The sequence below is a fragment of the Tachysurus vachellii genome, chromosome 8 (assembly GCF_030014155.1).
Source record: "Tachysurus vachellii isolate PV-2020 chromosome 8, HZAU_Pvac_v1, whole genome shotgun sequence".
NCBI classification, from domain to species: Eukaryota; Metazoa; Chordata; class Actinopteri; order Siluriformes; family Bagridae; genus Tachysurus; species Tachysurus vachellii.
Genome location: NC_083467.1, coordinates 23,330,388 through 23,345,404, shown reverse-complemented (window position 1 = coordinate 23,345,404; position 15,017 = coordinate 23,330,388). Strand labels below are relative to the sequence as shown.

Below are 15,017 nucleotides of genomic sequence, written 5' to 3'. Positions count from 1 at the left end.
CAGAAAAGAAGTACTAGGAGCTCATTTCCTGTCACAACAGTAACCCAGAATGTGAATCATTTCTCAAGCTTTTGAGCTGTGTTTCCTGCTGGTCTGGTTCCCTTCAACCCGATAAACTTGGCTCAGTGATGACCAGCAGTCACTTTACTGCCCAGGAATAAGCACCTTGTGTGAGGAAAATTACCTGCTTGTTTGTATCGATTTCTGGGCCGCTGAAGATCGACACAATAAATCTGTATATGTTCATTTCCTGTCCTGGCACCTCCTCTTCCCTTTTCTGCACTGGTTTAGCATGGGAGAGCTTTGGAGAGCATGGGAGAGAGTAAAGAAGAGTCAAACTACCAGCTGATGTCTGTGTGGTTATAACACAATGCAGGCTACACTGGTTACACAGGGAAATCCACATTGGGTAACAAACAAACCACATCCTAGCAGTCAGAACTCAACAGCAGATACAGTACTGACTCGACAAAGACAGACACAAAAGGACAGGTATAAATATTGCAACACATAAAGGAAGAATTAGAAAAAGGTGAACACAATCACATGACATGAAACAAATATTACCAATCCCCTGCCAGCACCCCCTCTGGTGGACTGGCAGTGAATTGGCCCCATAGTTCTTTCACTCTGGAGGCAAGACTAATTATTACGTGTCCATTATTTTTACTTCCTTTTAGCCACCATTACTTCTCTATTTTCAGATTTAAGACTGGTCAAGTCTCTTCTTTGTTCTGGCACCAGGGTGGCCAAATTTTTCCCCAAGAAGTCCAAACAAGTCTTCAAACAGCATATAATGATCTATAACTTAAAGAAATACTTAACTTTTTATTAGAGACCAAACATAGACATTAAAATTGTTTTGTTGATTCTATGTTCAGCATTGGAATTTTTTGTTGTCTTACATTCATGTGAAAGTAGACACTTGGATGACTCATATAAAAGTAGACACCCATATTAAAGAAGTTTTTTATAAGAATTTCTGTTTTTCCTTATCCTACTAGGCAATATCTTTATAGAAATTTAAAAAAAAAATTTTTTTTACAGTTAGTTTATTGATGATATCAAACCCATTTCTACTTACTGAGATGAAGTGAAGTGATGTGACATTCGGCTAATATGGTGACCAGGTCTCTGCACTCTGCACTCTGCATTTATATACATTGCTCCATTAAAACCTCAACATGTGGTGAACACAACTCTCCACTAAAAAAGTGAGGGGGACAAATTTACTTTTTATAAAAAGTCCCCCGTGTAATCTACGTCCCTGATGGTGACCCATACTCAGAAATCGTTCTGTGCATTTATCCCATCCAAAGTGCACACACAGCAGTGAACACACACTGCTGAGCAGTGCAGTGGGCAGCCATTTATGCTGTGGCATAGTGGAGCAGTTGGGGGGTTCGGTTCCTTGCTCAAGGGCACCTCGGTTATGGCCGGCCCGAGACTCGAACCCACAACCATTAGGCCACGAATTCCCCAAGGGTTTTCGTATATCCCAGGCTATTATGAGCCTGGGGTCAGAGCACAGGGTCAGCCATCGTGCAGCGCCCCTGGAGCAGGTGAGGCAGCTTGTGGGCTTGAACACCGACCTTCTGATTAGGAACCCAGCACCTTGACCACTGGACCATCACGTCCTCAAGCACTACTCAAATTTTTTTTGTTTCAGAATTGCAACAATAAAATAATTCATTTATTTACACTGATTGAAAATGTCAGCTAGTTCGATTTCTATTTCACAGATAAAAAAAAAAACGCCAGTATATTAGTACAAAGGGCTAAACAAGCACTTATTATTTTCTCCCTAAATGGTGCTTAATTCTTAGTCTGTGAACTAGTGAACCAGTATCAATAAATTCACTGATTGAGAATTCAAAGCACTTCTTATCCACAGTGACTAAGTCACTGTGGATAAGTGTATCTTCCAAATGCCCTAAAACTAAACGTAACCTGAGTTGCTCCACTCCAAAGAAATGTAGAGCATGTAATGCTTTAAGATTACATTAAAAAAAAACTTTGCTCAATCACAGGTAGTGAAATATTTTAAGTAGGGAAAGCAGGAAGAAGTCTTCCGCTATATAAACTTTCATACCACAACCACACACACAAGTGTGCAGTTGGCTGCACAGTCCAATCACGACCACATGCTGTCTATGAACTCTGACAAGAGTAAATTTATCTCGGCTGATTTTTCTATATGCAAACCACACAGCTAGACTTCAATTCTCACATCAGCTTCATTTCCTATTTCAGTAGTACCTTACATGTGGGTAACGACATCAAAACGGAAATACTTTGCCAGCTTCAAGTAAATAAACTATAATATAAGGTATGTAAATTGTTGTGTTAGTCAGAAATAGGGTGTCAAATTAGGACTTAAAAAAAGGAAAAAACCCTATTGGTATAAACTGCTTTAGGTTTATATTTTGTGGCAAAAGAAGTCATTAAATATAGTTTGAGTAAAAATTATGGCTGGTTCACTCGGCTGTACAGCTCAACAGGAACATGAAAGGGGAAAGTTAGTTTAGAAGTTAGTTTAGAAGGATGTTTTTTCATTTGCCATTTATAGCCTGCTCTATGGCCCAGAAAGTTCTTGAAGTAATAACAATCTTGTACTTTCCCTTTAGGACAAATGAGTGAGGCATTAATACCAAAACTATGTTCAGTTCAGCGGTGTTCCAACATCAGGCATAAATACAGTCTTGTGTGCTAAATTGAAACAAGAGGGAAACAACAATTCTGATAATTTATCTATAAATCGTAAAGGATTATTTCATCGAGACCTTATTTATATATTTATCAGATTAATAGTCTAGATATACAATAATATACAGTAAGTGTCAGGGTTGGGCCTCGATTGGCAGTATGAGAGTCAGATACTATGTGATGCTGTGAGTTTAATAAACATGGAGCGTGGGATTGATTTCAGAGATTTACAAAAGTATAATCTGTAATTAAAGGTTTATTCTCCTTGTCAAACTGAAGCGGTTAATGAAGAACTGGGACAACTTACTTACAACTTACTTTAAGTCCTTAGCTCTATGTTGTTCTATGTAGCTCTGTTTTTGTTCTATGTAGCACCATGGTAATGGAGAAAAGTTGTCTCATTTCACTTTGTACTGCATCAGATATAAACGGTTAAAATGACAATAAAAGCTTCTTGAATTGACTTGACATGTACATGCAGGAACTACATTCACAGTCAAGTTTTTGTTAGGGAGCCAAACACTCTAGGCCTTAGCAGTTAAAGAAGAATGATTGCTCAATTGCAAAAATGTGATAAATATAATTGGCTTAGAATAACAATCTGCCAAATGGCATAAATGTAAACTAGTTGTTATTATACACACAACACAGGTTTTAGTGTGTGTGTGTTTACTTTTAGTGGTGGTCCATATACTAAACAATCAGATAATTTAGATCAGTGTACTAATTTGGTATTGACTTCATTTCCATTCCTAACCACCACAATGAACACAATACATTTACATTTACAGCATTTGGCAGACGCCCTTATCCAGAGCGACATACATACAGTATGTCTACTGTATGTAGTATAAGTCTACTGTATATACAATATATAGTGGTGTGAAAAAGTGTTGGCCCCTTCCTGATTTTATTTTGTTGCATGTTTGTCACGTTTCGGATCATCAAACAAATTTAAATATTAGTCAAAGATAACACATAATGTAAGGACTCTGCCCGGACTCTGGCCACGTGCGCTTGTTTACGTTTCTCGTCACGTGTCTGCCCCGCCTTCGTCTGCTCCTCCCTGTCATCACACCTGATCCTTATTGTGTCATTGTCCATTTTTGTATTTAACTGTGCCGTGTTGCCTCGTGCAGCGCGGCATCTACTGTGGTCTTAGTCCTGTTTAGTCCCGTCTCGAGTCTGTGTTCCTGTTTTGTGTTTTGTCATTAAACCCTGTTTATTTATGCTATCCTGCGTTTGGGTCCGCTCTGTTCCGTGTTCATGACACATAAACACAACATGAAGTTTTTAAATGAAGATTTTTATTATTAAGGGAAAACAAAATCCAATCCTACATGGCCCTGTTAGAAAAATTGCTTGCCCACTAAACCTAATAACTGGATAGGCCACCCTTAGCAGCAAGAATTGCAATTAAGTATTTGTGATAACTTGCATTAAGTCTGTTACAGTGCTGTGGAGGAATTTTGGTCCACTCATCTTTGTAGAATTGTTGTAATTCAGCCACATTGGAGGGTTTTTGAGCATGAACTGCCTGTTTAAGGTCATGCTACAGCATCTCAATAGGATTCAGGTCAGGACTTTGACTAGGCCACTCCAAAGTCTTTATTTTGTTTTTCTTCAGCCATTCAGAGGTGGACTTGCTGGTGTGTTTTGGATCATTGCCCTGCTGCAGAACCCAAGTTCGCTTCAGCTTGAGGTCACCAACATATGGCATTGTCCCTCGGGATTTTGTGGTAGACAGCAGAATTCATGGTTCCATTTATCACAGCAAGTCTTCCAGGTCCTGAAGCAGCAAAACAGCCCCATACCATCACTCTACCACCACCATATTTTATTGTTGGTATGATGTTCTTTTTCTGAAATGCAGTGTTATTTTTACGCCAAATGTAATGGGACACACAACTTTGTGTGTGTGTGTGTGTGTGTGTGTGTGTGTGTGTGTGAGTGAGTGAGTGAGTGAGTGTGTGTGTGTGTGTGTGTGTGTGAGTGAGAGAGTGAGTGTGTGTGTGTGTGAGTGAGTGTGTGTGCTCCCCTCACAATGAAGGATTTACTAATGTAAATCAAATGCCAAATGTAATGGGACACACACAACTTTGTGTGTGTGTGTGTGAGTGTGTGTGTGAGTGTGTGTGTGTGTGTGTGTGTGTGTGTGTGTGTGTGTGTGTGTGTGCTCCCCTCACAATGAAGGATTTACTGGAATTTGTTCCCATTAATGGCTCTCTGTCTCATCAGTCCTGGGGATCATCAAGATGTTTTCTGGCAAATCTAAGACAGGCCTTTAAGTTATTTTTGTCCAGTCTCTTTCTTATGGTGGAGTCATGAACACTGACCTTAACTGAGGCAAGTGAGGCTTGCAGGTCTTTGGATGTTGTTGTGGGGTCTTTTGTGATATCTTGGATAAGTCTTCGCTCCGCTCTCAGGGTCGGCCAGCCATTCCTAGGAAGGTTCGCCACTGTTTTCGCCATTTGTGGATAATGGTTCTCACTGTGGTTTGCTGGAGTCCCAAAGCTTTAAAAATGGCTTTATAACCTTTTTCACACTGAATGATCCCAATTACTTTCTTTCTTATTTGTTCCTAAATTTATTTGGATGATGTGTAGCTTTTGAGGACCTTTAGATCTAATTCACTTTGTCAGTCAGTTCTTATTTAAGTGATTTCTTTATTATGAACAGGTGTGGCAGTGATCGAGACTGGATGTGGCTAGAGAAATTGAACTCAGGTGAGATAAACCACAGTTAAGTTGTGTTTTAACAAGAGAGGCAAACATTTTTTCACACAGGGCCATGTGGGTTTGGATTTTGTTTTTCATTAATAATAAAAACCTTCATTTAAAAACTGCCTGTTGTGTTTACTTGTGTTATGTTTGACTAATATTTTAATTTCTTTGATGATCTGAATTGTAAAACTGGTCCATGCCTTGACTGTGACAAAGAAAGTGTACTGACCTTTTGTATATACTTAGCAAAAAAATGTATATTATTTCTGTGGTCAACTCCTCAGGTACCCTCAGTCAATATGTGGATAAGTCAAGTCGCCACACTTCTACCTCTGGAAAAACTAACTTGTGATCTGAGATCAAAGATCAGATGCTTTTTGGCGAACTTGGTCTTCTTTGTGGAAATTTCTGGAAGAGGTTCAGTAGCTGATACATCTTTTTAATTTTTGGTCTATAAAATGACCCTGTTATTTACTTTGACATGCCCTGCTGTATTTTTTGTTATTATTTATTTATTTATTTATTTATTTATTTATTTATTTATTTATTTATATTTTTATTATTTCCTATTATTATATTGTTTTGGCACTTTGTCTGTCTATGTATGAACGTGTATATTCAAAGAGTATAAGGTGATATGGCCTATGTGGCTGTATATGCTGATGTGAGATACTGGTACCACTGTGTTGTGTTGTTAAAATAAAAAAAATAGGCTTGTAAAATTAGTACTTAAATTGCTTTTAAGCTGTTCATACATGCCTAATAAACTATTGTTGACCACTAAAAAAAAAAAAAAAAAAAAAATTCTTTGATGATCTGAAACATTAAAGTGTGACAAACATGCAAAGAAAAATCAAAAATCAAGAAGGGGGCCAACAATTTGTTTACATCACTGTACAATATGCTGCAGTTGGTTAACCAGTATTGCCAAATCACAGTCCAGTCCTGCAGTTACTGTGGGTTTTAAGCAGCCCAACAACTAGAAGAGGAATGATCCTCTTCACCTTACATACCTTTATGTTCCTTGAGACACTTTTTCATAAAGCTGCTTATTCTTTTAATAACCAAAAACATTCTGAAACCACTAGATAAGCTTCTTGTGACCACCAGTTATTACAGTAATACAAGTGTCCTCAGATTTGCTTTGTGACCATAAAAAAAAGATTAGTTAAGATTAGTCTTAATGTTACACTTTACATAGTGCTTATTTTATTGTCTTTTTTTGTTGCTTTAATTTTAATCTTTATATTATGTGTGTAATTTTGTTGCTTTTATTTTGCTTTTGTAAAGCGCTTTGAGATGTTCTTTTAAAGGCGCTATAGAAAATAAAGGTTATTATTATTATTATTATTATTATTATTATTATTATTATTATGCATAAACACGTACATGAGTCACAAACAAATCCTCAAAGTGAAGATAATTTTTCACCCATTAACCATATAGTTAATATTTAATAGACTAGACTTTAAATATTCAGTATGAGGTTCCACAACATTTCGAAATGTCTAAGTTTAGAAATGTAAATATTAGAAATGTAATATTCTAATATTTTGTTTGTGGAATGAAAATATATACCTTAAACCTCAATATATTATTTCTTGGCCAATAAAACCAATGTTATTTTTCCGCAGGCATTTTAGTCACTGATTTTAGTCACTCTTATCTAGTGAAGTTTTCTCTTTGTAACTAGACTAACACTGACCTCTTCTGTTTAAAAAGTGTAAGTGGATGAAAGGAATGTTTCCAACACGTTGTGGAATCCATGCCATGAGAAACAAAGGCTATTAGAGCAACTCAGTATTTGTATGGTGTTTCTAATCAATACTAGAATTGTTGTTATAGTCTTGAGGTCAGTTTACTCACTCTCTCACTCATTTTCTACCGCTTATCTGAACTACTGTACCTCGGGTCAGGGGGAGCCTGTGCCTATCTCAGGCGTCATCAGGCATCAGGCAGGATACACCCTGGACGGAGTGCCCACCCATCACATGGCACACACACTCTCATTCACTCACGCAATCACACACTACGGACAATTTTCCAGAGATGCCAATCAACCTACAGTACCATGCATGTCTTTGGACCGGGGGGAGGAAACCGGAGTACCCGGAGGAAACCCCCGAGGCACGGGGAGAACATGCAAACTCCACACACACAAGGCGAAGGCGGGAATCGAACCCCCAACCCTGGAGGTGTGAGGCGAAAGTGCTAACCACTAAGCCACTGTGTATCCCTGAGGTCAGTTTACAGGTGCTTTAATGTAGTAGAGATAAATTTCATTGTGTATATAAATTATTTTGAAAATTGTGGTGAAAATAAATAACTCAGTATCATTTTAGTGATAATCAAGTTATACTGTTTTCCCGTATTCATTCTCAATTCTTAACAACTGAGGCATCATGAGGTGTTTAAGCTATTTAGGAAGTTTAAAGTTTTTTCTCAAATCTGACTGATTCTTTTCCAAAGCATTGGTTTTATTTTGGTAGCTCATTGTTCATGGTGCTGTTGTTGTTTTTTGTGTTTTGCTTTATTCAGGTAATATTAAGGTAATACTTTACTCAGGTAGATGTGTGATTTTATGCCACCTGTCTAGCGAAACCCCCCCCCCATCCCCCCCCCCCCCCCCTAAAAAGAACATTTATGACATAAAACTTTCCAAAACTTAATATTTGTATTAAACAAAACATATTAAATTATACAATGTGGTGCTGTTTGTTAGTAGCCTTATTTTTCTGAGATTGAATGTATTAATTTAAAATCAGGGCTCCCTGGCACCATCTCAGGGCCCCCAGTTTGAGAACCACTGGCCTAGACTACTTGTTCTGAGCAGGTGTTGTCAGTGAACCGGGGCCCCTGGCACCATCTCAGGGCCCCCAGTTTGAGAACCACTGGCCTAGACTACATGTTCTGAGCAGGTGTTGTCAGTGAACCGGGGCCCCTGGCACCATCTCAGGGCCCCCAGTTTGAGAACCACTGGCCTAGACTACTTGTTCTGAGCAGGTGTTGTGAGTGAACCGGGGCCCCCTGGTACCATCTCAGGGCCCCCAGTTTGAGAACCACTGGCCTAGACTACTTGTTCTGAGCAGGTGTTGTGAGTGAACCGGGGCCCCTTGGCACCATCTCAGGGCCCCCAGTTTGAAAACCACTGGCCTAGACTACTTGTTCTGAGCAGGTGTTGTCAGTGAACCGGGGCCCCCTGGCACCATCTCAGGGCCCCAGTTTGAGAACCACTGGCCTAGACTACTTGTTCTGAGCAGGTGTTGTCAGTGAACAGGCTGTAAAACTGTTGGCTAAGTTACAGACACTCATGAAAAACTGATGCTGATTATCTGGGAAACTCTCTAACAGCAGTCAAAATGTCATTGTTTGTGTCAAACAAGTTGTGAATTTGTTGTAACATTACAACAGGAGATCATGACTTACTCTGTGCTCAAAGTGACGCTCGCAGCTCCAGTGGTTTTCTCTGTGGGTGAACGAGGATGATGCTGAACAATTACAGGATTTGCTTTTTTTTCATTGGTTGTTGCATTAAATCGTGACAAAAGACCGACATGAGGGACTGTCACGCTCAATGCGTGACAGTTGAGAGCCCTGTGGCTACAAAGAACTAAATCAGAAGTTTCACAAATGCTATGGAGGTGGGGTGTATGATATATAAAGTGGAGTGGATGACTCATGTACAGGGATGTTATAAATAGGTACTGTATATATTATAGCGTGGGAAGTGGTGGGAAAATTACTTTCTGATTATAGATCCCTGTCTCTACCCTCAGCAGTGCTGGTTGTAGAGCGTCGGAGAGCGCTTTGCTTTCGGTTTTGTGCGGTGGTGTTGGCACATTTGTTACTATATATACAGTATCTAGCCAAAGGGGTTGCAAGCCAGTGATTTCTGTGCCGGTCCCAAGTTCGGATAAATAGAAAGGGTTGCATCAAGTAGGGCATCTGGCATAAAACCGTCGATGAAGGAGAGGAGGGAGAAATGTTTATAGACAGAAAGAGAAGAGGAAAGGCAGGAGTATAGATGGGGTTTTATCTAGATTGTTCATCAGGGTTTTAGAGAGTGAGAAGGTGACTGAGGAATGGAAGAGAAGTGTTCTAATGCCGATCTTTAAGAATAAGGGTGATGTGCAGGGTCGTAGCATCTACAGAAGTATGAAGTTGATGAGCCACACAATGAAGCTTTGGGAAAGAGTAGTGGATGCTAGGCTAAAAAAGGAAGTGGATATTTGTGAGCAGCAGTATGGCTTCATGAAAATGTTAATGGAGAAGTACAGAAATGGTCAGAAGGAGCTGCACAGTGTCTTTGGATTTAGAGAAGGCGTATGGAAGGCGTATGACAGGGTGCCAAGAGAGGTGCTAAGGTACTGTATGAGGATGTCAGGAGTAGCAGAGACGTATGCCAGAGTTGTTCAGGATATGTAAGAGAGGAGTATGACAGCAGTGAGATGTGCCATAGGTCAGACAGATTAGTTCAAGTTGGAGGTAGGCCTACATCAAGGATCGGCTTTGAGTCCTTTTTTGTTTGCTATGGTGATGGATAGGTTGACAGATAAAGTCAGACAGGAATCACTGTGGACAACGATGTTTTTGGATGAAATTGTGATCTGTAGGGAGCAGGTGGGGGAACAACTTGAAAGGTGGAAGTCTGCTTTGGAAAAAAGAGGAATGAAAGTCAGTCGTAGTAGGACAGAATACATGTGTAAGAGCAAGAGGTCAAGAAGGTGAAGGAGTTTAAGTATTTGTGGTCAACCATCTACTGTGACGGCGATTGTGGAAAAGGGATGAAGAGGCGAGTGCAGGCGGGTTGGAGTGTGTGGAGAAAAGTGTCAGGAGTGTTGTGTGACAGAAGTGTGTCAGTATGGATTAAAGTAAAGGTTTACAAGGCAGTAGTGTGTGTGTGTGTGTGTGTGTGTGTGTGTGTGTGTGTGTGTGATATGTGTGTGTGCGAGTAGAGGTTAAGAGTCAGAGCGAATAGGGATAAATGCTAATAAATTTACATACAGGTTTAATGTTTCATATATATATATATATATATATATATATATATATATATATATATATATATATATATATACGTATATATATATATATATATATATATACGTATATATATATATATATATATATATATATATATATATATATATATATATATATATATACGTATATATATATATACGTATATATATATATATATATATATATATATATATATATATATATATATATATATATATATATATATATATATATACACATACATATATACATACATATATATATTAGAGACGAGCTGGATACTCGGCTGAAACGAGTATCCGGTACGGATAAAGCACTTCTGCCGAGTACGAGTATTATACGAGTAATACGAGTCAATATCTGTGCTCGGATTGAATGAAAATCATCATTGTGTATCTGATTGTGTCAGCGTTCTGTGATAGGCTAGTCACAGCGCCCCTCCCCTACAGTGATAGGCTAGTCACAGCGCCCCTCCCCTACACACATACAGATGTATTGTGTTGCTGTGTCTCGCTCTGCTCACTCACAGTCACACACACAACAGCTCTCTGTCTCTCCTTTAGTCACTCGGGTTCGGGTCTTTTCCGTTAACGTTAAGGGTTTCTTCAGTAACGTTAATAATACGTACTTACTAACCAGTAGAGTTCTGGTAAACGTGGGTTCATTCAGACTTGGTGCTTGCTTGGTAGAATGCGACTCGCATTGCGTCTCTGCCTGTCGGAGATTTTTTTTCTTTTTTAAACCTTCAGCTGTCTCTAACCAGGAACCAGACACAGTGTCTGACACGTTTTTGCTGTATTTCATAAAAACATAAAGGTAGTAAGCTAGTGTTATAAATATTACAAATTAATTATTACCGGTGTGTGATTGCGTGAGTGAATGAGTGTGTGTGTGTGTGTGTGCCCTGCGATGGGTTGGCACTCCGTCCAGGGTGTATCCTGCCTTGATGCCCGATGACGCCTGAGATAAGCACAGGCTCCCCGTGACCCGAGGTAGTTCGGATAAGCGGTAGAAGATGAATGAATGAATGAATGAATTATTACCGGTTAAAGCCCCGCCCATCATCCCTAATATATATATATATATATATATGTATATATGAATATATATGTATATATGAATATGTATGAATATGTATGAATATGTATAAACACACAGTAATACTATAACATATCAACCTCATGCACTGCTGGAGAAAACTTGAACTGTGAAACTGAATACACATAAACACACACTCACAAACACACATGCATGTAATCATTTTGGCTCAAAAGTTTGGCTCAAACGTTTGAATTTCACATGTGTAGACAAGCACTGACATATTAATACACTTTTATTTGTCAATAGCTTCTGTAAAAGGTGTCCTTTTTTCTCTTCTAACCCAACATCTCAGAGGAAATGATCAGCTTCCTGTTTCAACAGTAACTTCTTACATTACTTCTTACAGTATTTCAGCTACTCTATTAATACTTTGCCTGTTTAAACAGCTCTGACACTAGCACCAGATGCGTTCCTCTATAACAACAATGTAATGCTTTTCCACTACAGCCTTCTCTCGGGTCAACAAAGACAGTTAGATAGTGTCATCTGATGACATTCTCATTTATGTAAAATTCTTAAAATTGTGTCTAAATTCTCCTAATTTTCGAATTAGGAGAAAACATTTATGCTTTTGTTCTTACTGTATGTCTCATGTGCAAAGTCAGACTTTTCCTTTTCCAGCCTGGCCATTTTAAGCACTTTTTGCAGATCCAAAACAAGGAAGTAACGTTGCCTCAAATAGAATATATTTATGTTTACTTTTTCCTAGAAAGAGAAAAGGGGAAATTTTAAAACTATGAAAAGATGATCTTATCTCACATCTCATAATGTCAATACATGGAAATTTCTCTCTCTCTCTCTCTCTGTTTTAAAAACCATCAAAAACATATATGCATCTGGATAGGAAAACAAAGTGTACATGCAGGGGGCTCAGTTAGAGAGACGTTGCTTGTCTATGGTATAAGGCCATATGAAAACCACAGAACACAGGAAGTAATGCAGAAGGAAACACAAACGCTCTAGTTGGGCCATTTGTATTCTCTTTCTCCTCTTTTCACTTTGTCTCTCACTCGATTTTTCAGTTGGTAGTAAAAAAAAGAGGCGGGGTTGAACATTCAACATTTGTTCACCATGTGCACTGACCTCTCTAAATCTCTTTAATTCTTCACTTGGCCGGACCTCAAATTCACACTTCATACGCAAAAGGATTCAGATTATGGGAAATCACTCATGCTTCATGAGAAGGTAGGTGATCACAGAAATTACTTACTCATGATATACATAATCAATGTTACAAACATCATTAGTATGACAGGTGATATGTCTAAAATGCGATGACGATAACTATCCTCTCAGAAGAAAAAGGTTTAGTAAAATGTACTTTTCTTGTCACTGGTGTAGATGTGGAAGTGCCTGTAGTGTAGATTTAAGCTTTGTGGCTTTATTTTACACTATACAGTGTACAGGTACGCTATACAATCTATAACAAAGGTGAAAGATACATATTAAAGATACAAAAAGTAGTATCATGTTACAACATGTTACAGGTCACAACATCAGTAACAAGGAAAGGCACAGTTTAGTTATTCGAGTCTGTCTGTGACACTTGTTGAAATCAAAAAAGGACAAAATATCACAAATTCCAGTGTGCACTGCGTTCTTCTGTAGTAATACTGTATTTTTATCTCATTTCCTTAGAAAAGACACATATCAAGACGACGGTAGGAATCTTTTTATTTCTTTTTCTATTATCACTATTGAAATACACGCAAAGTGCAAATAAGTTGTGGATGTCCATATGACAGTGAAGTTGATCCTGAATTTATATATTATATATAAAACAATGTTGTGTAATCCCTACATTGTGTAATGTTTTGCAACATGACACTGAGGCATTCTGGAGAAATAAGAGATTGTACAATGTATTCTGAAAACTGAAATGAACTAAAATTGAGTTAAGATAATCACCCTACTGTAAATAACATTAGATTCCTGTCTAACATTTGTTAGCGTAACAGGTTAACACTTATAAGATAATAAGATCCACAAATAAGATCCACAAATAAGTAATATATTAATCTTTATTACTAAACTAATGCTGTCATCATGATAAATGAATAATAACGCACATACAGCCATAACAACCGTTTACAAAAATACTGTAGTATTAATAAAGTTCATTTACATTACACACATTACATGTGTGATAAGCCAAATGATCGCAATTATGGACGTTCTTGGCAATTTATAATTTTTTCAGTATGAAATATACATGTTAAATACATGTTTTTATTTGTATTTCTAAAATCACGTCTATACACAACTCTAAGTTTAAGTGTACCCTTAGGAACTACTCTTGTCAGCATAATCCCATAACATAACATAACATAACATAACACATATCAATGTACATATGTACAATACATAACACCAGGCTAATGTAGTATTGGTAAATAATTGTAAGTAAATTGTTGGTGTGACTGGCTTAATTAATTAAATGAATTAAAGCTGGTTTTAATCTACATTTGTATCATGAAAAGACTATTATAAAAGTAAATGTTCTTGATTAATACTCTAAGTTATGATATAATTAAAGAGAATGGGTTAAAAAGATGCTAAGACTTAATTAAACTTTTAATAACGGGTATTCGTGTATGACCCAGATTCTGTTACCGTATACGCTTTATTATTTCCTGGTGCACCATCAATTACAGCATGTATGGATTCATCTTTAAGAAAGCATCAGATAAGTATAAATATGTTGCATTGCTGATTTATGGGTTTATATTAAAGTGTATTTTATGTTTTATTAATTCTGATAAAAATCATATGAAGAACTGATTAAAGACTTATAAGTGACAGAGCATCTTTAAGATTATAAATCGATTCTTTTAAGTCTATTTGGAAGAAGACTAGTCGACCTTTTAGACTGCAAATTTGTTAGATAATGTAAACATCAAAGTTGATTCTCTCTCTCTCTCTCTCTCTCTCTCTCTCTCTCTCTCTCTCTCTCTCTCTCTATCTCTCTCTCTCCCATTCTCTGATTGCTGTGTCTCTATATGTACTGACTGCAGCAGGACAGGTGAGTATGTCACACTCACACACATAACACATATAACTTTAGTTTAAAAATTGCTGGTTACAAGGTCGAGGTTAGAGCCAAAAAAACAAAAAAACAAATTAGAAACATGCATGAATACAGATAAATGAATTGCAGTTTTATTTCTTTTAATAGTAAACACATGATGTTAGATTCTAGAAGTTTTGAACTCTACAGTATGTCTTTAATATCAGTTCAGTTGTGCAAATTGTCTCACATTTCTAATAATGTCAGGTTCTCACTGACATTTATATATAGTCCTATATGCGCAGTGAACTATAATCTGGAAACACAATCACAATCACCTACTTAATATGGCATCACACTGAATAATTTACCCCCCAAAATGTTCTAGTGATTTCAATTCCCTTCTCCTGGTTACTGATTAACAATCAGAAAGACAACTTCACTTTTTATTCATATAT

At 37.6% G+C, this 15,017-nt stretch overlaps 1 long non-coding RNA gene across 1 annotated transcript; it reads left to right on the top strand.

Moving 5' to 3' along the window:
• Nucleotides 1–12,491: 12,491 nt before the first annotated feature.
• LOC132850414 (uncharacterized) lies at nt 12,492–15,017 on the top strand. Its single transcript, XR_009648976.1, has 3 exons — nt 12,492–12,737; nt 13,191–13,213; nt 14,567–15,017. It is a non-coding gene; the product is annotated as an uncharacterized LOC132850414 (long non-coding RNA).